The 24662-nt window shown below is 40.4% G+C and overlaps 1 protein-coding gene across 2 annotated transcripts in view; it reads left to right on the top strand.

Moving 5' to 3' along the window:
* The first annotated feature begins 427 nt into the window (after positions 1 to 427).
* Positions 428 to 24662, top strand: part of TAFA3 (TAFA chemokine like family member 3) — a 103530-nt gene continuing 79295 nt past the window's right edge. For both annotated transcript variants that reach the window (XM_063300077.1, XM_063300076.1), the window contains exon 1: positions 428 to 752. The gene's annotated coding sequence lies outside the window, so the exon portion shown is untranslated. The remainder of the gene's footprint in view (positions 753 to 24662) is intronic.

Genomic DNA, 24662 nt, shown 5'->3' with positions numbered 1-24662 from the left:
ATGGAAAGAAACGATATTGCACGCCTGTCGTTACAAATCTCTTAAGAGGCTTTGATCGCTGAGCTCAGATAAATTCAAGAAGGTGGAAGCTTCCCTTACCTCTGCACGCATTCTTCTGTTGAATTTCTGTCTGCCACCTACCTATGCAATGGTAAGCACAAGAAAACTATTTGCTGTAGAAATACACAAAGAATCCCTGGGAAATACCTTAGCTTCAGATAGAAAAGCACTCGGTTACCAGAATTCCTGGAGACGACCTCGTTCTAACTCGCGTTTTGATCTCTCGACAGCAAAAAAAGGTCGACACCAGCGCGAAGCGGGCAAAAATGTGACGAAGTCCTTTCCTCGGACTCTGGGGGTCGCTGCAGCCCTTCCTTGAGCTCTGTTCTCCCTGCCCAGCAGCCCCCAGAGGAGGCTGAAGCTCAGCTTGGCGGCGGGCAGCGCAAAGGCAGCCTAATGCCGTGCCGCGCGGCGCCTCCTCCAAAAGCTGCGCGTGTGTGCCGAGCGGCGGAGTGGCACAGCCGGGCAGCCCCGCCAGAGGGACGAGGCGAGGCAATGCCAGCCGGATCCCGGCGCCAGAGCCGAAGGGGCCCGGGCACGTGGCTGCGCTGCTGAGACTCAGCCGCGGCGGACGAATCCGGACGGACGGCCCGCGCGCCCGGGACGCAGCGCGCTGGGGAGAAGAACATGGGGAGCGGCGTCCCCCGCCGCGAGGACGCGCCGGCGGAGCCGCTGTGAAGGCGCGCCTAAAGGTAAGGGGCTGGGGCGCGATGGGGTGGAGTCGGGGGCCCGGAGGCGCTGCGAGGAGCGGAGGCGCCGAGTCGGAGCTAGCAAAGTTTGCCCTTGGTCCCCGCCGCTAGCGTTGGGGCTTCTGGCGGACCTTTAGCCGTCCCCTGGACTTGGGAGTCCAAGCCAGCTGCCCAGCCTGTCCTCTTCAGGAGAGACTTCGTGACCCGGCTTGCAGGAGCCTGGCGGAGCGGCGGCGTTACTTTTCGCTTTTGGACTTGAAGCTGCGGGTCGCCGTAGCCAGAGCGAACTAGTTGTCCACTTCGAGATTCAACACCGGCGTCGGTTTTAGAAGCCGAGCGTTTCCCCCTTTGCTGAAAGGGACAGCAAGGCTTCCTTGTATCCTGGCGCTCCCGTTAGAGTTCGGGCTCTGCGTTCGGCAGGGCAGGGCAGGGCAGTAGCCAGGTCTGCGTGGGAGTGACAGGCAAACTCCATTTTGGCTGCGACAACGGGTGTTCCTTGGGGTCCGAGAATGGCGGGGGGGGGGGGAGCAGAGGGACCTCGATAAAAATGGCGGAGGCGCAAAGTCAAAACAAACTCCCCTCAAACTAAATTTCACCAGACACCTGACAAAAAAGCAATCACCCACATAGCGATGAGTCTAGGGTGTTCTTTTCTCTCAGCCCTAATCCTCTCTCAGGAGATAAAGAGAAGGATAAGAGGAATCAGAGGGCAGAGGGACAGGCTCAATTAAGCGGGGAGGGCGGGATGCTCCTTGCAGCCTTCGGGTCCCTTGGCTCCTTAGGAAAGGCAGAGCAGAATATTCCTGCCCTCCCTCAGGCGCCAGACTTGGGTGGCTGGCAGCTCCCTTGAAGTCTGGCAGTGAGGCTGTGAGGTCTGGCTGGCCCTTACCCTTTGGGGTTCTTCCCAAAGGGTGGAGTAGGGCAGACAGAAGCCTTTCCAGCTGATGGATGCCAGGTCCAGCCCAGTGAACTGATACCACTTCAGTAATTTCCATACTAGTGACTTACAGTACCTTCTAGCGTCATCCAACCACTGTTGTGGCAAAATAGCATTGAGAAACAGGCTTTATGGCATTCTTTCAGCAATGGCTGGAGGATGCTGCGAAGATGCTTTAAGATGCTTTAGGTTGGAGAAATGGTCAGCATTGTACTGAGATATCATAATAAAGACAAGCTTTATATCATCACTTTGATAGCTGAGTGATGCTGTAAAATGGAGTTAATCATAAGGATGGATACTGTCTGAAAATGTAGGGCAGTGCCTGTTAGGGGACCAGTGGAAGAGACATTCATTCCTCTCTCTTTTGACCTAGGACTCTTGACACAATTTTTCGATGAGTGTTTATATATGCTTTGAATTAGCTCTGTTGCTCTTGCAGTAGGATCTTGTCACATCACAGGCACTGTGGCAGGAACTATGATGTCACAGCTTTGAGGGAGCAGGCAATTGTTTTTGGGATGGGGGGCACAGCACAGTGGCATGAAACGTTCCCTTAGATGAGGCCTGCCATTTGTACTGATAGCTGTTTCTTCCCAGGGTGAAGGCACAGTCTAGCATGCTTCTGCTAGTTAAGATGTGGAGACCTAGTTTCTTGTTGGATAAATCACTGTTTTGTTTGGGCCTGTTGTCTGACATTTTGTAAATTATACCTCATACTTCATTCTTATGTAGTTCTGTATTTATTGCTCTGGGAAGAGTTGATCCAACAACATCATGGACCATTAAGAGTTTCTATGGGAGATCCTGTGAACCCTGTGGAAACCATTCTAAGCTTTCTGAAGGATATAAGTAAAATGACAATCATGAAGACACTGATTGATGCACAAAAGGATCTGAGTCCAAATCTGCATCCTAATGCTATGATTGTTTATATTTGTTAGACTTTAAAGAGCCACAAGAGTCTTTGTCACATCCTATAGCTTTCAGTGGAAGGTGCACTGCTGCACATAATTCCATTGGATGGTCCTATGAAAGCAGCGCAGCGTGCTTACATTGTCACTGGAACGTACATTTGGGATGGTCCAATTTTATCGCACGGGATGATGGGCCCCAATCATGCATGTCTAAAGCGTGAAATCTTTCAGAGCCAATTATTTTCATTTCCTCTTACTAGTCTTTTTAGCTGCAAGGAAATAGATGCTCTTGCAGTAAAAACCAAAAAAATGTCAGCTGGCAGAAGAACTCTTGTGCTGACCAGTGTCTCCTTGAGACTGCTGGCAATACAATTATTACCTCGTAGAATTTTCTTCTGTCCTTGAAACTGCAAAGGGCTGTTCCCACTCTTTCTCTATCTAATTGGGTCAATGTATGAGAGAATCCCTGAGCTAGCAAGCTGACTCATACAAGACATACAAGGCTTGTCTGAAATTGGCATCCTTCAGGATTAACAAAGGCAGCTAGATTGGTAAAGTAAGCACAGAATGATACTGGGGTCTGTGCTGAAAGGATACTGGACAAGGTACAAAGGCTTCCTGTGTGTGATTTGGAATTTTGCATCCATCCTTCTGTGTAGAAATGGGAAGTGTTTTTATGCTTTAGTTTTCAATTTGAAGTAGAGTTTTTGATATTACATGCTAGGGTAAATAATGCTGACCTTTTTACTGAATAATTAATGCTGACTTTTTTTTTCTTTTTAGCAAATGGAGAACATCATGGAATGTTCACCACTTTTTGTTAGAGAAAATTTGACATCCAGGAATCTGCTTTAATTTGTATACATAATCATTTGCCAAAAATGGATGCATTATTAAATCAGATGAATGCAACTTCATGACCTGGTTTCAAAGGAAATACTTCAGTGCTGGCTAATGTGATATAAAACTTTTAAGTTCCTTGCTGTATAACAAAGGTACCCATGGAAGTATAAAGTAAGAGTGAATAGTGGGCTTGATAATTTCTCCAAATCTAATGATTAATATTTTTAGGTTGACTTTTAGAGTGCAAGGTAAAGAACTAGAAAGCTGAATGATTTTCGTAGTACACAATAGAAATTTGAAATTCGGAAATGGTTTCTTTATCGTAATACTAATGCTGAAGGTCTTATATCTTTCTCCCTACCACCTCTATTTTTCCACAGGACTAAGTTCCTTAAGACAGGGAAAGATATGATTTCCCTCCCTGCCTCCCCTCAAACATAATTTAACAACTGTATCCCAATAAGGAACAGTTGTTTAGGGTCAAACTGTGCTTTTAGGATTAGAGAATAAAATACTCTTGAACTCACATTAAGCCCAGGAATTTCCTTTCAGTACCAGAATTGAGCCTGTTGCTTGTTTTACTCACAGAGCTACTTCTGGTTTTCCTCCAAGCATTCTTTGATTCAGTGGCCTAACTTAGGGTTGGAAGAGCCTGTTTTATTTTTAAATATGCCTTTATTAAGTGACATCAAATTTTTGTAACAGTTATGATGTGATGTAATATTTAAAGAATTTTTTAAGTGAAAATTAAAATCTGGCAATTTTGTGTCATGAATGAAATAATCCAGAAAGTTTTACCAGATTAATCAGAAGTGATCTCTTTGGCTTTTTTTTTAAAAGACGGCTAATTCAAATGTTGACAAAGATGCCTTTTGCATCTTCTTAAGCAATTGAATAGTTCTGGTGCAAGTTTCAATAGGTGGCAGAACCTAGCTGAACTCGTCTGGTCTTAGAAGCTCAGCAGAGTAAGCTCTGGTTAGCATTTGTAAGACTACCAGGGAATACCAAGAAAGAATGCAAGGTTGAGAAGTCAAAAAATGTCATGGAATAAGGCAGGGGAAAACCATTTCTGCTCAGTTGTCAAGATAAATTCATGTTTGTGTCCATGTAATCACCAAGAATGAAATTTGACTCAAGGACATCTTTACTTTTTTAGATGCATAAAAGTTGTGGGTATATCATTGAGTTTAAGCAAGTAGAGAACTTTGGATATGTGCCACTCATGTCTACTTGCTGCCATTGAATGACATTAAGGATTCAAATTTGGCAAGAGCTCTATTGGTCATATGATAGGCAATGAGCATAGAAAACTGCATTTCAAATATAATGATGATTTTCCTTATGGACAGCAATGCAGTATTTACTTTGTCCTGAATAAGGCATATATAATTGCTTTGAGGCAATTTCCCTGTGTGGGAACACTATGATGTTTAGCGTGGTTTTAAAATTTAAGAAGGATGAAGTGGGAACATGACAAAGGTGCAGGTAATATTCATGCTAAGAACAGGGATAAGGCATTTTTTTCTCCATCTCTTATAGTATAGAACCCAGGATGGTCCAGTGAAGCTGAATAGTGAGGTTCAGGACAGATGAAAATAAGTAGGTCATAGTTAAAAAGTGGAATTTGTTACTTCATGATGTAATGATGGAGGACATTATGATGGCTGATTTTTAAAGGGTTTCCCATCAACTAATACACAACTAGTTCACAAATTCCTGAAGGATAAAAGTTATCAATATATAGTCTTAGAGGGGGCATGTTTGGCTGGGGAATTCTGGGAGTTGGTCCACACATCTTAAAATTGCCAAGGTTGAGAAACACTGACCTACAGTATGGCTCTGAATACTGTAGGTCAGTGTTTCTCAATGGCTCTGAATACTAGTTGATGGGAAGCCAAGCAAGATGGCATCCTGTTCTATCATGCATGCTTTGCTTATGGCTTTCTATCCACAGTTGGCTGGCCATTATAGAAAAGAAAATGCTGGATAAGAATGGCAAGGAAGGATGCTAATATTTATTTATTTATCCGATTTGTCCCCACCCATCTCCTCCCATCAGGGGACTCTGGGCGGTTTACAATAATCAATTAAAACAACGATCATAAAATATACAGTATAAAATTACAATAATAAATAATATCAATAAGAGTAAAGATAAAAAGTCCAAGTGGGGAAAAAATCTAAAACAGTCCAAGTGTGGGAGGAGTGGTCTATAGCAGCCATCCCCATGTAGATCTATTCCCTTCTCCACCCCAAGCGAGGTGGCAGAACCAGGTCTTCAGACTCCTCCGAAAGGCCAGGAGCGATGGGGCCTTTCAGGGACCTCCGGGGGCAGCATGTTCCACAGGGCGGGAGATACTGCAGAGAAGGCCCACCTCCTGGACCCTGCCAAGTGAAGTTGTCTTAGAGACGGGGTCCACAGCATGCCCTCTCTGCACAATCGGGTGGGACGGGCTGATGTAATGGGGAAGAGGCGGTCCCTCAGGTAACCTGGTCCCATGCCATGTAGGGCTTTATAGGTGATAACCAACACCTTGAATTGGACCCAGAAGCAAGCTGGTACCCAATGCAGCTCGTGCAGCAGCGGTGTTATATGTGCCCTTCTAGGGGCACCAAAAACAGCTCATGTGGCTGCATTCTGGACCAGCTGAAGCTTCTGGATACTTTTCAAGGGTAGCCCCATGTAGAGTGCATTGCAATAGTCTATATGAGAGATAAGGGTATGAGTGACTGTTCGAAGGGCCTCCCGATCCAGGAAGGGGCATAACTGATGCATAGCAGGTAGCTGCACAAAGGCTCTCCTGGCCATGGCTGCCACCTGCTCTTTGAGCAGGAACCGTGAGTCCAGGAGGACCCCCAAGTTACGCACTGTTTCTGTCTGTGGCAGTGCAACCCCATCCAGAACCAGAGATGTTAATGTCCCGGATACAGAAGAACCATTAACCCATAGCCACTCGGTCTTACCAGGGTTCAGTTGAAGCCTATTGTTCCCCATCCAGGCCCCCACAGCCCCCAGACACTCGGGGAGGGTGGTTACTGCATCACTTACTTCACCCGGGATGGAGATATACAACTGAGTATCATCAGCATACTGATGATACCTCAACCCATGGTGACGGATGATCTTGCCCAGCGGTTTCATGTAGACGTTAAAAAGGAGAGGGGAGAGTACTGATCCCTGTGGCACCCCACAAAGAAGGGGCCGTGGGGCCATTCTCTCCTCCCTATCAACACTGATTGGGACGGGCCTTGGAGGAAGGAGGTGAACCAGTGTAAGACTACGCCACCCACCCCCAACTCCCTGAGCCGCCCCAAAAGGATACCATGGTCGATGGTATCGAAAGCCGCTGAGAGATCAAGGAGAGCGAGGATGGATGCACTGCCAGCATCCCACTCCCGCCAGAGATCATCCATAAATGTGACCAATGCCGTTTCTGTCCCATAACCGGGCCTGAAACCTGACTGAAAGGGGTCTAGATAATCCGTTTCCTCCAGGACCCTCTGGAGCTGCAAAGCCACCACTTTCTCAACCACCTTCCCCAGAAAGGGAAGGTGGGAGACTGGTCCAGAACAGTAGGGTCCAGCAATGGCTTCTTGAGGAGGGGGTGCACCAAAGCCTCTTTAAAGGTAGCCAGGAACACCCCCTCTCCCAAGGATGTATTAACCATCGCATGGACCCAACCACATGTCACCTCCCAGCCTGCTTTTACTAGCCAGGAGGGGCATGGGTCTAGATGGCATGTGGTGGCATTTAGTGTCCATAGGATCCTGTCCACTTTCTCAGGTCCAACAGGATCAAACTGCTCCCAGATAACTGGGTAAGCCCATTCTCCTGGTATCTTTCCAGACCAAGTCTCATGCCTGGAGTCTAACTTGGAGCAGATCCGGGCGATTTTGTCCTGCAGATGCTCAGCAAATTCCTCTGCATGGCCCTGTAGGTGGGTCACTGAGCCCACCTTCCCCAAAAGGGATCAAGTGATTTTAAACAGGGCCGTCAGGCGGCATTCTGCGGACGCAATAAGAGCAGAGAAGTATTGGCGCTTCGCCGCTTTTATTGCCACAAGGTAGGCCTTAATAGCAGCTCTAACCTGTGTTTGGTCGAATTCAGTCTTTGTCTTCCTCCAGCGGTGCTCTAGGCATCTCTTAATCCTCTTTAGAACCCTCAACTCCTCCGTAAACCATGGGGAGTGCCAGGTTCTATGGGACAAGAGAAGCTGCACAGGCACGATCCTGTCCAAGGTCCCAGCCACCACCCTATTCCAGGCTGCGGCTAGGGCCTCCGCTAGACTGTGCAGCAGATCACCGGGTATAACCCCCAGTTCCCTCTGAAACCCTACCGGGTCCATCAGTCGCTGGGGGTGGACCAATTGAATGGGTCCTGCCTCCCTGCGGAGGGGGGTGGCGTAAGAGAATCTCAGGGCTACCCTGAGGCTAATCTTCCTCACAGACAGTTGTACTTTCTCTTTTTGTCTTCTCTTACATGCCTGTGTCCTATGTATAGGATTAAATAATCCCCCCAAAATTAACCTTCTTGGCAAATCTACATTTGCCTTCTGTGGATTCTTATAAGTCAGGGGGTCTTGCTTTTAAAAGAAAGGATTAATTTGAATTGATTCTCTTCATTGACGTTTGTGAATGATGCTTAATATTATTATTTCTCAGCCAGTTACATTAGGTACTGTTTATCAGTTACAACCTTCTCTGTTATTTTGTTTTAAGTAACCTCAGAAATGTCAGTATCATTTCCCTTTTTCTCCTTTTCAAACAGATTTATTATCTAAAACTGGATTTTGGGCAGGGAGGGGACGGAGAAATAAATGAGACACATTCTAAATTCAACTTGTCCAGAACACAACAGCCTAATTACTAGGAAAAGAATGCTAAGATTGGATTTCATTATACTTTAGTTAAAATAAATAATAATAATAAAAAAATCATTTTACAACTCTCAGAGTCTTTTATTCTATAAAGATTTTAGAGGATGATCAGGCTTGTCATCTTACTGGCAATGTTTTCCTGACTGGATTTAATTTTAGATTATTTTTGTTACTTAATTGTGTTCTTCATTTTCAGGTAAATATTTTATTTAAGCATTTTAGTAAAAAAAATGTTTTAACTAAAATTAACAACTAAGAATTAATACTTCAAAGCTGCAGCATTTCATTTTACACATCTTGAGAAATGAGCAGGATTGCTGTGACTGAAATTAAATCACAAATCTTCAGACTTTGTTTTGTTTATTGTAATAGCCTAATAAAACTACCTCTTTGGAAGACTTTTATACTATGTTTAGGTTACTCTTCCCCTTTAAACTAGCATTCTTACATCAACTGAATTTCTCTCCCCCTCCCCTCTCTTGTAGGGGGCCAGGACCCACATTTTTTTTTAAATTAAGCTGTTCTGGACCTTTTGGTTGTAAGGAAGAAATATTTTTCAAGCTGATAGATAGACAATTTGAGATAAAAGCCCAGGAATTTGCTTTCAGCACTTGATTTCAACCTGTGGTCATTATATATCTGGTGACACTTGTTTTGTCACTTACTGAAGTTACTGGCTTTGCACAGAAGACCAACTTACAAGGAAATGTATGAAGTGTTTCAGAAATCCAGGTGTAATATGGAAGGACATAGTACTGTATTTAGCTTCATCGTTCATATCTTTTTCTTACCAGTTTTGAGGACTAATGGTTGAAAACTGCAGTATTAGATGGAAGTACAAATACAAAAATAGGAAAATATGAGCACACTCACTGAAGATATGACAGAGAATTAGCCTCTTTCCTTTTGACCAAACAATGATAAAACCAGGTTTGCTGCATTTGCTAGGAAGAGCATTTGTTAAAAATCACAGGAAGTGATTAATTTTTAAAGTTTCATCGGAGAGGTTTTTCTAAGTGTTATAAATCTAGTGCCGATCTCATGCCATGTGTGGAGTAGTGTTAAATCTCTTCTTCACAGTTATATGCTCCTAATCCATTTATGTAAATACTTTTCCAGTTGTTCATCTTAAATCCATTTCTGCCAAATGTTATTGCTGTTTTAGAAACCCAGAAATACTGAGGAGAGAACCTGGACTGTGTAAACCATGAAACTGAAGAGAAGTTCAGTAATTTCTATTGTATACCTTGATGTTGAACTGGAAGAAAAATACCTGGATTACATTCAGCTGCAAATAAATCATGCAGAATATTCAAGCTCTGTGATGGCCAAAATCATGGAGAATCTGATTTCTTTTTAAAACTCTGTCTGACATATATAAATAAAAATAACTTTTGATATGCACGGTTCATTTCAGGATATTTGGTTATATGCAATGCTTCTTTTCTTTTGGAGAGAATGGGGTAATAGTCTTAAAATTCCAGCTTGAAAGCCATATAACTGAGCTCAAGGAGAGAGCATATGCTATTTACCATGGTTTACAAGCCACAGTGGCTTGTTTATACAACACACTGAGCCCAAACCTACAAAACCATGTTATGTAATATATAAACCAATCTAATTACTAGTTTATTTCAGAATTTCCAGAGGATTCAGCTTCATGGTCAGTTAGGTAATGGATCAGATTGTGAAAATGCTCTGAAGTGAAAGGTGGCCGAGTCTTGTGGCCAGTATGAGTAATGGGAGGCACAAATACATGAGTGGGAGCTGTGTAAGGACCCAGGTGTGCCCCTGTGCAGACTATTATGCACTCTCTGTGGGATTTCCTTGCATGGGAAAACTTTCCATCATGTTGTATGCCATTAATTTATGTGAAAAAACTGCTACTTAGTTCTACTTTGAATATCACATTTCCCACAGTACAAAGTTTTACAGGCTAGGGTGTTTTTGTTTTAAGAATCTCAGCCAGTCAACCAGATATGACCTCCTCCCTGATACTCCTTTCCAGTTCTCCTTCATGAACTTGATTTTGCCCTCTAACAATCAGTCAGCATTTGATGGCTGCTGAGCTTGCTCTGTCCATTCTAGGCTGATTCCCCCCCACTTCCTGTTACAGGGTTTTGTCATCACATTTTTGAGCAACAGTAGTTTATTTTTATTTACTGCAGTTTATATGCTGCTCAATCCCCAAAACACTCCAAGCAGCCTGCAAATAGCACAAAAATAGAATGAAAACAATAATATAAACATTCTGACACAAACCAAACAACAACAACAATAATAGTATTCCTATTCATCATCACACCAAGGAAACCCAAAACAGTAATCATCTGCTGGATAGGCACCTATTATGCTACTAGTCTCCAAAGGCTTTCCCAAAGAGCTGATCTTAGCAGCCTTCCTAAATGCCAGCAGGATTGGTGCTGATTTGACCTTGGGGGGGAGTACTGTTCCAAAGAAGAGGGGCAGCAAAAGAACACACATGTGCTCATTGTCCCTGATGGTGACAGTCCTTCAAAGATAGGGCTTGAAAAATAACCTCCCTGAGTGGGCAGAAACTACCCAGAGAAGATAGTCCTGCAGATACCTAGATCCCAAGCCAACAGGGTTTTAAAAACAACCACCAGCACCTTGTATTTACTGACAACCAGTGGAGTTCTTGCAGTAGTAGTGATACCTGGGCAAAATGAGAGACCCCCCTAAAGACTTGATCCACTGCATACTGGACCAGCTGTAGCTTCTGGGTGGTCTTCAAGGGCAGACCAAGGTACAGTGCATTGCTGTAGTCCAGAGAGATGACCAAGGCATGAGTGACTCTAGGCAATTTAGGATGATAGAAAGGCCTTCATTAGCATTTTGTATTGCCCACCAAGTAGAGTTGTGTAAGGCCTGGCAGTAAGTGGAGGGTTTATTTTTTACAAATGCTTCTGGGGGTGGGGGCAGGGGTGTAAATAAAATAAAAAGCTTCCTTATTCCAGACCATGAAATCTTTCAAAAATGAAATCCCATTCATACTGCAATTATGAACTCCTGTGATTAGCTTCTACTAAATACCTGCAGCAAATCTGTTTCTTTCAGTTCAGTGCTGTGACTCTTGGAAAAAAAAGAAAAATGAATGTAAAAATCAGATCAAATGGTTTGATGACAGTACTCAATAGGAGTTGAGTGAACCAGAGATGCAACTGTGTATGTGTATGTGTGCACAGTGGCTTAAATTATTTTGTTGCTTTGTCACAATTAGCCTTTGTTACCATGAGGCCATAGGCTGTAGCTTCTCCTTTTATTTTGATCATGTAATCTCATCAGTGCCTGACAGCCATGCTAGCAGTGTTCTTGCTCTTGCTACATTGTTGAGGGACAAACACACCGAAACCGTAGGAAAGAACAGTCAGTTGTAAAGCTGTAAAGGATAGCAAGTGCGCAAGAAATGTTGCACTTCTCTTTTTAGCAGTCCATCAGAGCCCCTTTTGGTCCCTGAACTGGCACTTTCATGATGGGTGGTGGCAAAATTTGATGAATAAAAACTGTATTGTCTTGCTTGCAGGCATGATTCCATGCCTTGCTGACCTCATTTGCTGACTATATACAGCATTTCAATGGTGGTCTTGCTGTCTTTATGCTCCAAGGCACAAGGAAGGAAAGGGACCTGTCATATTGTGTCTTATTCTGTTTTTTCTTTGGAGAAGAGATGTAGAAAAGATAGAGTTCCCCCAGAAGGATTCCAGAGGAGCCCATCCACATTATGCTATGTATTGCTTTGGATTTGAAGGGGAAAATGTGCTTTGGCCTGTGTTACGCTGCAAACATATTACCTGTGTGCTGCTCCTTAAACCAAGTGCATCTTTTCCCAGAACTGCATGGCAGCTGTGGAGGGCAGCTACATGATCCCTGGAGAAGGCATGGCTGCTTTAAAGAGTTGCAGACAGGTGCAATGTGAGTGGCTCCATGCACATTTTGCCTTCCGTTGTTGAGTCCTACAAGGGAAAGGAACAGGGAACAAGTACAAGGGAAAGGAATGTTTCCTTTTTGTTCACATTTCTTTGAGGGGGAATGAAGCACAGAACCAAGGTTGGTATTATTGAGTGACCCAAAGCTAGATAGACTCATCTTTTTCCTTTTGGCCAGATGCATATATATAGCACTAAGCCATGGTTTCTTTAATCTTGGTATACTGGATTTACACAACATAGTAAATAAACCATAAGCCATATTTAATAAAGTACAGCATCTGGATTTATACAACATGGTAAACCCAAACCAACAAAACACATTTTTGACTTAACGAAATGTTTGAACCTCAAACTTGGAAAGAGTTTGAGACCATAGGTTCTGGTTTTAATGTGTTTTCTGATAGATGGACTTAGTAAGTTATGTCCTCTATCCAGGTAAATGAATGTTGCTATAACTAAAATAGCCTTCCCTTTTTTTGGCTGATAGGGTGCTGCAATTTCTGGAATTCCTAGCTACCTAGGAGTTCTTGGAATAGTAGTCCTAATGTTTCTAGAAGGCAGAAAGTTGGGGATTGTTGTTTTGAAGTCATCTCAGCAGACGTTATCAACACAAGCTAAATGAACCAATGCCATTAGCAAGGATGTATATGCAGAACAAGTGGTCCTGTTTTCTGTCCCAGGCCCTTCAGGTGTTCTGAGCTGTCTTTGTATTACATGTGAATCTGGTTCATACCAGGATAGCAACCTACAGTAATAAAAAGGATGGTAGAGCAGGATTTGAATTTTTTTTCCTTCTCTGTTATTTCCAAGAGCACATGGAGTTCAAAGGATGTTGCAGGTAATCTGTTTTGACAGTGGAGCATCCACAGGACTATCTTTGGTAATGTATTTGTACAAAGTTACAAAAATATAAATGGGTAATCAGGCTATAATGCGGACCCTTACCATATGGATCTACTTCCCAGGAGAGGATTTTTTTACTTGAATTCAGATGTCTTAGTATTCAGTGGATGGAGACAGTCACAGAATGCTGGGTTTGAGGATGGAGTTTGGACTAAAGGCTAGAGTTGTAGGAAACAATCTCAACATAAAATATACAGCTGTTGCATGTGCTTAAAAGTCTTCTGTCCCTCAGGAAATAACCGTCCATTAATGAGATCTGCCTATAACTGATCAATCAGCTAAATCAGCATTAAGACTCACATAAGAGCTAAAACTCAGCATAGAGCAGTCAGCTTAAGTAAGTGGTTTAGTCACATATATAATGCATGTATAGATAAAAGTACCCTGGCTATATTCACATGTACTACTAAGTCTGGATTTTTTTTCTTTCCAACCAAGTTATAATGATGGGTAGATGATGATGATGATGATTAAATTTATATGCTGCTTGACTCCCAAAGATTCTGCCAGGTTTATGACATCACACTAAGGAAACCACAAACAATTGTGTTATATATTTAATTAAGTGGATCTAAGGAAAGATATAATGAAGGCATCGTAGAAAATATCTGTTTTGTAGATGAAGAATAATGTAGTTGAGACTCGAGTTGAAGAGTAAATTCATTTTAGAAACCCAAATGCATACAAAGTGGAGCAATTCAGGCCTTACATATATAAGGAAGTAAATAGACAATCTTCCAGATATACAGTGGAAGTTATACAGGCCATGATTTATAGCTTAATACGATGCTCGAACGTATCGCAGCTTGTTCAGTGAACCATTGTACCGTATGCAGTAGCTTGATGTGTGAACCCAGCCACTGAATTCATGACAGAGCATTCAAATACAGCCAATGACCCAAAATAGTTAGGGGCAGATGGAGATGACACAAGACACAGATGAATACTCTTGAAGGCCAGGAAAGGGAAGCTGAGGAAAATAGTTTCTACTGGAAACTTATCTACAGTCTTCTGGCTTTATCTCACTCAGCCAGTATCTTAAGTAGCAAAGGCTAAAATAGTGCACAACTGTAAGTGTGTTGAGCACTGATGAACAAGGACTATTGTAAGTGAGGGCAGAGAGAACAACTGCAGTTAGACTGTAATGTAATGCCTGCCCCTTCCATTATAGAATAGAACTGGACTGTCTTCATAGTGTTGCCATGTGGTTAACTGTTGTATACAGTAGCTCCTTCCTGCTTTATGTTTAAGCTAAGCTAGTTCTGAATTTCTGACCATGATTCCCATGCTAGACAATGAGGGAGAGCATTCATTTAAAATGGGGAACTAGGTTTATGGAGAGATTTCCACATTTTCAAAAGCATGGAAGAAGGGAGGGTGGAAATAGGGCCAGAGGCCGTAATGACATAATTGATGTGATTTGGCAGGACCCACGTGGGTTGCAGGATAGCAAGTGTGTGCTGTCTTGTAGCCTGTATTTCTGCAGCGTGGATGTCCCTGTGAGAGCTGTGAATTGGCTACTCTATATGCAGATGATAATGCCCACGTAATTCATTCATGTGATAAGCATTTCTCTGACTTGCTCAAGGACGGAGAATCACATTTCAAATGCCTGGAGGATCTGAGAACATCTGGCTGTATTGACTGACCTTCAGCAGATGGATGAGGCACCCAAACAGGGAAAGGTTGGGGGTGGGGGGAGAGTTTTTCATTGTCTCTGCTGTTTTGGTTCTTGGGATTCAGCAGTGTTCCTTATTGATGAGGCTTATGGAAAATATGCCTTGTTGCTACTGCCCAGTGGTGTAGATACATTATGAGAGAAATGGTAAATGATTGAAGCTCCTTTTTTGCAAAGAGCTGGTTTTTTTTTTTACAAAGTAATTAGTGCAAATGCGTGTGTTTATGCATGCTTGTATTATATATATGATGTAATATATGGCATATATGTGTCTGTGTATGTATAGCTGCTGTATTTATGGGCATCCAACATATTTTGTCTATATTCCATGCTATTTTTACAACCTAGTCACATCTATTCCTGGAAGGGAAGAAAAAATTACCGTAGCAGGTTACAGGTCTTGACTATAATGAGGATGTGAAAATGTAAATCTCTTTTTTGTGATAAAACAAGGATGATCTGATGGAGTTAGCATCATTGTTATGACCTATCAGTTATTCAGCTATGATGGATCAGACTACAGACTTACCTCTTCCCACAGGTGCCATACAGATGTCTATAGGAAGTTCATGAGCAGAACATGAGCATAGCAACAAATGGCAAATGAAGGGCATATTGTTTTGATTACTGGATATAACATAAAGCCTTCTGAACAAGTAGCCATTGATAGTCTTATTCTACATGAATTTGGAAGATGATCCTTGGTGACCGTCATTACAATTCAACTCTGTACTGTGCCCTTATCTGTTCTGTATCTTCAGAAATGCAGTTTCATAAGGTGACCATGAATTTTAATATTATGAGAGAAGAGGAAAATTCCCTACCTATCTTCTGCACCATGTACTGTGTTCTGCACCCTTCATATTTCTTCTATCTAAATGCCCCAGGCATTGTAATATTTTTGCATGGAAGAATTGCTCTGGCCCTTTGATTCATTTGTGTTGCCTTTTTCTGTACCTTTTTCAGCTCTACTTCAATATCCACCTATGTGTAGAAACCAAAACTACACATAGTATAATTTTCTGTGCTCCTTTTGTTGCTGACATCAATTCAATTTGCTTTCAGAATCACAAATGATAAAGCTACGGAAGACAGCTCTGTAGTTTCAACCGCTTAAATGCATGTAGGATGGTCTGATGTGTGTAATTTATTTTGCTTAACCTTATCAGACTGTTGAGTGTAACTTATCCCATACAGTTACAATTACCCTTGTTCTAATAGCACTCTAGCCTGACAAAGGAAGAACATAGTCTTTAAAGATTTTTTTTATGCATGGAGAGATAAGTTTCATGCTGCAAGAAATAGTATTTAATGCAGACATGGGGAAATAGACTGTAATTCCTGGATTACAACTGGCCAATGTTTACATGGGCTTGATGGGATCTGGAGTACAACAGTCTTTGTTAGAGTCCAAGTTTTTTTATCTCTGATCTAGTGATCTCATCCATGATTGGGTATTGGACCATCTTGCAACTAATTGTAAACTTGCCTTTAGTTTTTAGTCTTTGAAAATATGGTAGGCAAACTCTGACCTACAGTTGCATGTGGCCTTTGGGCTCATTTCATGTGATCTTCAAAGACTTTTTCAGGAGATCAGTTTAGATCTCTGATAACAGCTGTCACTTTCTTGCAGCCTGTTGGTTATGTGACAATGAAGATAGTATGAGGGGGTGGGGGATGTTCCACCTACTTTTTTCTGCTCCATCTACCCATCTCACCTCATTCTTGCTTCATCTCCTTCAAGATTTCTCTTGATGAAATAAATGTGCCAGCCCTTGTTTCAGAGGGTAGGATGGTCTTTCCCATTTCATATTATTTTCCTGCAAGGCTTGTTGCAAGAATGCCTGGGTAGAAACAGATTATAGAGAAGCTGCAGAATTTCCAGTGGCCTGCAGGCATACTGGATTCTTGATGGGAAGGTAATAAGTCAGCTCCAAGTTTCCTTCTGCAGTACTGAACTGTCTATGACCTTGACAGAGACAGACATCTGATGGCAGATTGACACTTGCAGCTGACAAGGTGTTTAATCTTGCAGAAATAGTGCTATGGAGAGGAGAAGAAATTATTGAAACACTTGGTTCTCCTGTCTCAGTAGATAAAGTCACTTGCAGAGGTCATAAGGTGTTGCCTAAAAAAAGAAAAATAACGGAGATACCTTGAAGTAGTCTACCTACCTCACCTTGCTTCTGTGGTCTAACTGCGTTTTCTTGCAATCACAGAATTAAAAATGACTTCCTTATCCACTAGATGCAGTGGTGCTTATGTGCAGGCTTAAATTCTCAATAATTGTTCATAGTTCATCAGTCCTGTTTGTTTCTGAGGCAAATGGAAGTAGAATGGGTTGGTTCTTCGCCGTTTACCTACAGGTAATCAGAAAGGGATGTAATTAATTTTTGTTTCTTCAGAACTCTTTTTTTCAATAACTCCCTTTTGGGGCCAGTTTTGAAGTTTGTGTGTGTGTGTGTGTATTCATGTCTTTGAATGTGTGCATCTTCTCTGTGTGTGAGATCTGTGTGTGTGTGTGTGTGTGTGCGTGCGCACGTGCACGCACACAACAAAAGAGACCTCATTCACAAAGCTTTTCTTATAGCTGCTTGTAATTTTTATATAACTGCATTTTCTCTAGTAATAATTGGTCATATGTAAAAAGCTGAACAAAGGAAATAGGGATTGGGAATAGTAAATGAATTGGGGAGGGGGATTAAGAAAAAAACTCTAAAATAAACTACTAGATTATATCTATTTTATACTTCTTTGCTTGCCACAATCATGGCCAGGCAGTTGAGGTTTTGCTTTATGCAATTTTTTTCAAATATTAGTTGGTCCTGGATAATATAACCACTCTTTTGTTACATTGAAACTGTCATTGAAGCCCCAGCATCCATATCGCACTGGGAGGCAAAGGAAGTTTCCAGTCATGCTCTATCTGCTCATATATGACCTCATACTGTCAGAGAACGTAAGGACTTCTCCCCAACATTGATATAGTATTACCAAGGTTCACCTAAAGACAATCCAGTTCTGAATACAACAGAGTTATGTATTCTCATTCAGCCCAGCCAGAATACAGAACTATCTACTGATTTTATTATGCAAAAGTGTTTCCAGTTAGATGTCCCTAGCTATAACACAGCAGAAAAGCAAAGATGGTGTATTATGGTATAGTGGTATTGGACTTAAATTCATAGGCTGTATGGATTGAAAGGGATGTTAAAGGTTATTTAGGCCAACTCCCTGTCCAACACAGGAATTCTTGTCCTTCCCTCATTTGAGAGTCTGTAATGTAGAAATTGAAGATATATTTGTATACCTTCATCACAGGTCCCTTTTATCTTCTCTTTTTAAAGTTGAACATGCCCAGCATCCTTAACCATTCTTCACATGGCTTGATTTCCCAACATTTATATCTCGCTCACTAGGATAGCATGAGAAACCTTGTAAGCCCTTCACTCAAATCAAGACACAGTACATCCACCCATGTCACTGATCTACCAAAATAGTCATTCTATCATAGAAAGACTTGTTTTTGACAAACCTGGGCTAGCTCCTGAGGAAAGTGGCGGGGATGGGTGGGGGGAGAATGCAGGACACATAGCTCATTATTACATTATTTTCTAGATGCTTGCAGATAATGCAGCTTAATAGTCTATTCCAGTATTGCTCAGTACAAACATTAATTAATTGGTGTGTAGTTTCCTAGTTTCTTTCCCTCTTTGAATGTGTTTGCTGTCCACCAGTGTTCTGCCTGCTTACCAGTTCTCCAAGAGTTTTCAAGGATTACAGACAGCAGTTCTGATCTCACTTCTGCCAGCTTCTACAACCCTTTGGGATATAACTTGTCCTGGGCCTGAAGACTTGAATTTGTATAATGTATCAAGGCTTTACCATTATGAAACCTGAGCTATGTGTCCTGCATTCTCCCCCCTGCCACTTTTGTCAGTCTTATTAGGAAGGGCTCTCTCCTTCTGAGGGAAGATAGATGCAAATAATGTGTTAAACATTTTCACCTGCTCTCTGTTCCCTCTGATTTCTTCCCCAAGCATTGGCCAATAAATTTGTTGTCTCTTCTTTTGTTTTAGACATAGCACACATCTCCTCTTATTATTTTGCATTCCTCACCAGCTTTATCTCATTCTGAACTTTAGCTTTCCTGGTCCATCCCAGTGGTTTTGAGTTGTACTCCTTAGTCATTATCCTGTTTCCATTTTCTAAACATCTTTTTGCTTCTCAACCTATCAGTGAGCTTGTTACTTAGCCATGCAAGTTTTATTAAAGCTTCTTCCATTTTTTTCTTTTCATGGAGATAATTTCTTCCTGTGCTTTCAGTATCACAATTTTTGGTTTATTTTATACTTTCGATTTCAAACCATGGTACAGTCCCCACCATTTGCTGTGTTTCATTAAAATCTGGCTTTGTGAAGTCCAAGGACTAGGACTGACTTTTCTCAGCTCTTCCTAGTTGTCATAAATACCAGTGTGACATGATCACTTTCCCTCATGGTACCTGACTCCATTGACCAATTTCTCTTTGTTGATCAGGATTAGGTCCAAGAGAGCTGACCCTATTGTTCCTTCTTCTACATTTTGAAAAAATGATTTTTTTTGCAAAAGAGGTCAGAAATTTATTAGACTATCCTTTTTAGCTGAGTATGCTTTCCCCCAGATAAGAGGTAGTTGAAACCTCCCATGACCATGACAGGTATATGTTAAAAGATCTAGTGATCCACAGGGCTTACCTGCATGTGGAACAGCTCTTACTCTCTAGGCTAGGATAATTTAGAAGAGGTCATTTCTGTAATCTGTTAACCTTTCTGAAGGAAAGGCAGATAAAAATATAATGAAATAACCTTTTTTGGTTGGCAATATAACAGTTGTTATTGGGAAAGATGGGAAGGAATTTGAATGTTACAGTTTTGAATTTTGTGTTAGGATTAAATCTGTCTACTTGTCACCAAGGACAGAACTAATTCTTGTATTCTACATGTGGTGAATGTGCACTTCAGTAATGGAAAGATCAGTTAGCATCAGATTCTATAGTCCAGCATTAGGTCATGAAACAGAATAGGAGTCAACATGCATTACATAGTTCTTTTAGCTTTTCAGGTTCTGAATCAGTCTCTGGTAGAGACAATGCATAGTATATTCTGAGCTCTGGAATACATACTGATAATATTTAAATTGGATATAACTTGAGAGCTTTCACCTTGCTGTTTTGGTGATGTGGAATGAATGGGGTCTTCTAACTTCCATTACTTATCTCTGGACAAAGTGTGAATCCTGCTTGAAACTGAGTAATTGGAGGTATCAAGATTTAGGGCTTCTTAATGGTTATGTTGACACAACCCATTTAATGTGGTTATAGCATTAGCTCATGTTCTTGGTTTGCACAATAAATTGACCTATAAATTAAGAACAGGTTAGGCTCATATATAACACACTAAGGCAGAAAAATAACTAAAAATAGTCAAAATTAACAAGCTTGGCATCTTTATCTGACCTGATTAAACATGTTGTATGAATACAGCCATTGGCGTATTGCTTCACCATGATTATTACAACAGTGATTAGATGGAGGTAGGTGCCTGGTGCCCTCAAAATATTTTTGATTACAGGTCAGCCAGGGTTTATGAGATGTAATTCAAAATATTTGAAGGGCATCTGGGTTAGAGCACTGGACCTGACCTGAATTCAAATCATGATCTGCTGTAGAATTAACCTTGTGTCAAGTCCTGTGAGGCTGGTAAACTCAGGAAACAAGAACCACTTGAATTTCTGGAAATGTCTTTATTATTAGTAGGTAATGTAATAGAATCTTGAAAATCCACCAAAGTAATTCTCCTGTACAGTTTATACTTAGTGTAATTAAGGCAGAGTTACTTTGAATCTCTTTCTCCCATTTCTTCCCTCCTCTGGATTCAAGACTCTCTTTTCTAATGGCCCTGTTTCCTCCTGTCTGTTTTCCCAAGGTCTGTTAGGCATTTCATTACAGCTAGGGTCATTTTCAGCCTCACCTCCTTCTATCAGAGGAAGGTTATAAACAAAGCATAAATGATATCTGGGGGAAAGTTCTATCAGCAGCTAATTTAACCCTTGATTCTTTTAAGGGTGATAAATAATACAAACGTATTATTATTCCATTTCACATGCAATGGGAACTAAGCATGGCTTTGAAACTTGGTGAGTTCTAACTCAAACCAATTCTTAAAGAAAAGCTTCATGAGGACTAAGACTGTGTTGGATTCAGCTGTCTTGGCTTTGTTTCTGTTTCAGAAATTAAGATTGGAGAGCCTAAAAGTACTGCAAAATCCTGGATGTTGGCATGATTCTTGTGGGACTAGTTGATGCTAGTTTAATCTTTAGGATACTGGGAAAGTTTTTTCTCTTTTTTCCTGTAGTAGCTTAATGAAACTACTCTCTCTAAAATGACAGATTTTAAGTTTCTGATTCAACCATTGTTCCATTTTCTTAATTTTCTTACTGGGTTTGGGAATCACTGTGACACCTAAGAGATCAGGTATTTTTCCCAGTCAAGTGCTCAGGCTCAGTGCGTACAGGACTGGTGGTGCTGGAAGAGGAAAAATAGTGGTAACTTTTTTTTCCAGTCTGGCTTCATTTTACTGTTCTCTGGTACTGCAGACCATTAATTACAGCTGCTAATATGGAGAGCAATATAGAGTTATCTTTAAAATGTAATGAGCACTTCCTGAGATGTGGCATTTACCTGCTGTTTCCGCCCAGGAGTCTGCTCTCTACAGCTCATACCAAGTCTCTTAAAGATACTCTCATGATGTATTTTATTCATAGTGCGATAAATAAAATACATGTCCACATTTAATATGGATAAACCCCCTGAACTAGCTTGCCTTTTTCATCTTCTGTCAGCAAGATGCATCTTCAGCTGAGGCTGGAATCTGTTGCTCCAAAATTTCAGATATTTTCTTCGAAAATATTTATTGGCACGGGGAAGTTTTTGCAATGAAATTCACACAGTGATTCTGTTGTTTGGACCTCTACAACATCATGTTATCTACAATAGTTTGTAGAAGAAGAAGCATGGAAAATTGGGTTTATGAAATAAGAGGAACACAAGGTGTTCTGTGCTAGGTACTTTAGTCATGAGCTAAATGCATCTGTCAGATTTAATAACAGTAAGTTTGATACTTTATTTTGGTGACTTATTTCAAATTATTAGTTTGCATACCAGTAATAATGATTCAGTAGAATGTAATGTTATTCTTCTTTATCTTCTTTATGTAGAGATTTTTAATTCATTGAAAGAAGCATTTTATGAATAACCCATTTTAATCAAATTTAGGGAGGAAAAAAACCTAAAGTCTTTTGATTCAATAGTTTACTAAATCTAGCAAGCCTAAACATTATCAGCGTCTACATCTAGATTATGGGAGTTGTTTCTATACTTCTGAGTTCCATGGAACAAAAATCAGGATAAAAATTCAATCAATCAATCAATCTTACATGTGTTTAAATGGACAAAGGCAACATTTAAACCCATTTATTTCTCAGTTCTCCAGTTTATTTGGTTGCATCAAGGTATACATAGATTTGTACTTATCATGCTATTCTATTTTTGGGTAAGAGTGTTATACAAAGTGCAGAAATGGAGTAAGAAATAATAAGTCAAAAAAATTAAAGGTATAAGGCAAGAAAAGGAAACACAATTAAATCTAGTTTAAATCAATGCCTCTCCATACCTTCCCATTCTTGCAAACATCTTTTCCTCCTTCACATCCATACATCATTTAATACATCACCTGTTTTTTAAAGTTCTTACCTCTTCCTTTTTGAAAATCTAACCATCTCCATCCAATCATAACTTTCTCAGTCTTTCTCTTCCTCTCAACTTATTCATTCTTTCATACATTTTTTTCACAGTTTGATACTCATTCATTCTCTCTGTATGACCAAATCACATCAATATACTTCTTAGATTCTTGCCACTCACTTTTGTATTCATTCCACATTTATCTTTGACCCCATTTCTTGTTTTACCACATGCACTTCTTAAGTTACCCATTCCCACTTCATTCAATTTATTTTTATGTTTCCCTTGCTATACCAGACTCACTTCCTCATCACAATATGAGCAGAAACCTGCTTTTATATACAGCATTTTTTTTCTTTCTACAAATATTCATAACCCACAACAGACCTCATACCACCCACTACTTTTCTACCAGCATTTGTACATCTTAAAATGTATTCATCAATTTTCACCTATTTAGTAAACATTCTGTGAAGGTACATACTTCCATCTACTTGGTCTAGTTTTTTGCCATTTATATATAACTGGTAATTGTTCACTCCATTTTCTGGTCAGACACAACTATCTGAAGAAATTGAAACTGAAAAGAATTTGGATATTTCAGCAAGACAGAGATTTGAAATATACCTCCAAATTGACCATGAAGTACTTAAAAAAAAAAGATAAAGATTTTGCAGTGGCCTTCACAATCCCAAATAGACTTAAATAAAACCTGTGATGTGGGGGAATCACAAATATGCTGTGAGACTTAAGAATATTTCTGAGCCAGCAAAATCTTCAAGGAAGAATGGGAAAAAAGAATCCAAAACAAAAATAGAAAATTCTTACTTGGATTTAGGAAACATTTGGAAGCTTTTATTTCTACCAAAGGAGGTGTTACAAAGTACTGGCTAGAAGGATAGTTAAACTTTTGCACTAGCCGTATTTACTGTTATTTTAAACAACACATTGAAATTGTAAGTGTGCATTCAAATGTGCAGAAAGACATTGTGTTTAACTTTGTACCATGTAAAGTCAGCTTCTGCCCACTTAGGGGTTCATTCAAATATACAACTTGAAAGACCTAAACTTTTACTTACAATTGTATCTTCATATCCACAACATATCTCTGATATCTCCACAAACATTCTTTATACATTTATCCATAAATACATTTATGGATAAATAAATGTAAGACATCTTGTCTTATTCCCTGATCAATGTTGACTCATACACTAAGCATTCCATATATTTTCACATATTAACACTTTCATTTTATATTCCTCTTTTTATATTTAGCACCCAACCATCAATTTCATATTAGCGGAAAATGTTCCATAATTCAAGTTTATTTATTTTACAATAAACCTTCTTTCTCATGCATACCTACATTTCTCACTGACTAGCTGAAGAATAAAGATCTGGTTTTCTCATGCCCTGTCCAGCATAAAGCCACACTGCACTTCTCAGATATTATTCATTATACCTCTTATACCCTATTAATCAGAATTTTCCCAAACATTTCTGCAAGTACACTTATCATTTTTCAACTTTATCATATTTATGACATCGGATCAAGATGGACTTGTACTTAATGTAAAATAATTGATTTCAGAAATCTACCCTAAATAAGATTAACAAGTAATTCCTGGGAGGAAAACAAGTTAATAATAAAAAACCAACCAAAAACATGTGATGCTTAAATGTGAGCACAGTGGCAAAATAATTAGACAGATTAGTGTTTTATTGTAAATCAGTTTTATTATGAAATAAAAGAGAGAGATGAAACTGAATGAACTTGATTCTGCTGCAGTACTTCTTATGTATAGTGTATTGCTACTATACATGGATTCACAAATACACATTTTGAAAACTTACTATAAATACTATTGTCATTATCTCTTTCAAGAACACATTCAAAATAATCTTTGTCAGCTTGGTTGTCAATATTATAAATGGCATGTTGCCATGATTGTTTAATTCATTTTAAGTAGCTACAAGTGCTGCATACATCCATTTACACTTCATCCATTCCAGAACTGCTTC

The sequence above is a fragment of the Candoia aspera genome, chromosome 3, assembly GCF_035149785.1.
Source record: "Candoia aspera isolate rCanAsp1 chromosome 3, rCanAsp1.hap2, whole genome shotgun sequence".
In the NCBI taxonomy this organism is placed as follows: Eukaryota; Metazoa; Chordata; class Lepidosauria; order Squamata; family Boidae; genus Candoia; species Candoia aspera.
Note: the sequence above shows the minus strand (reverse complement) of the source record. Positions and strands in the feature narration are given on the sequence as shown.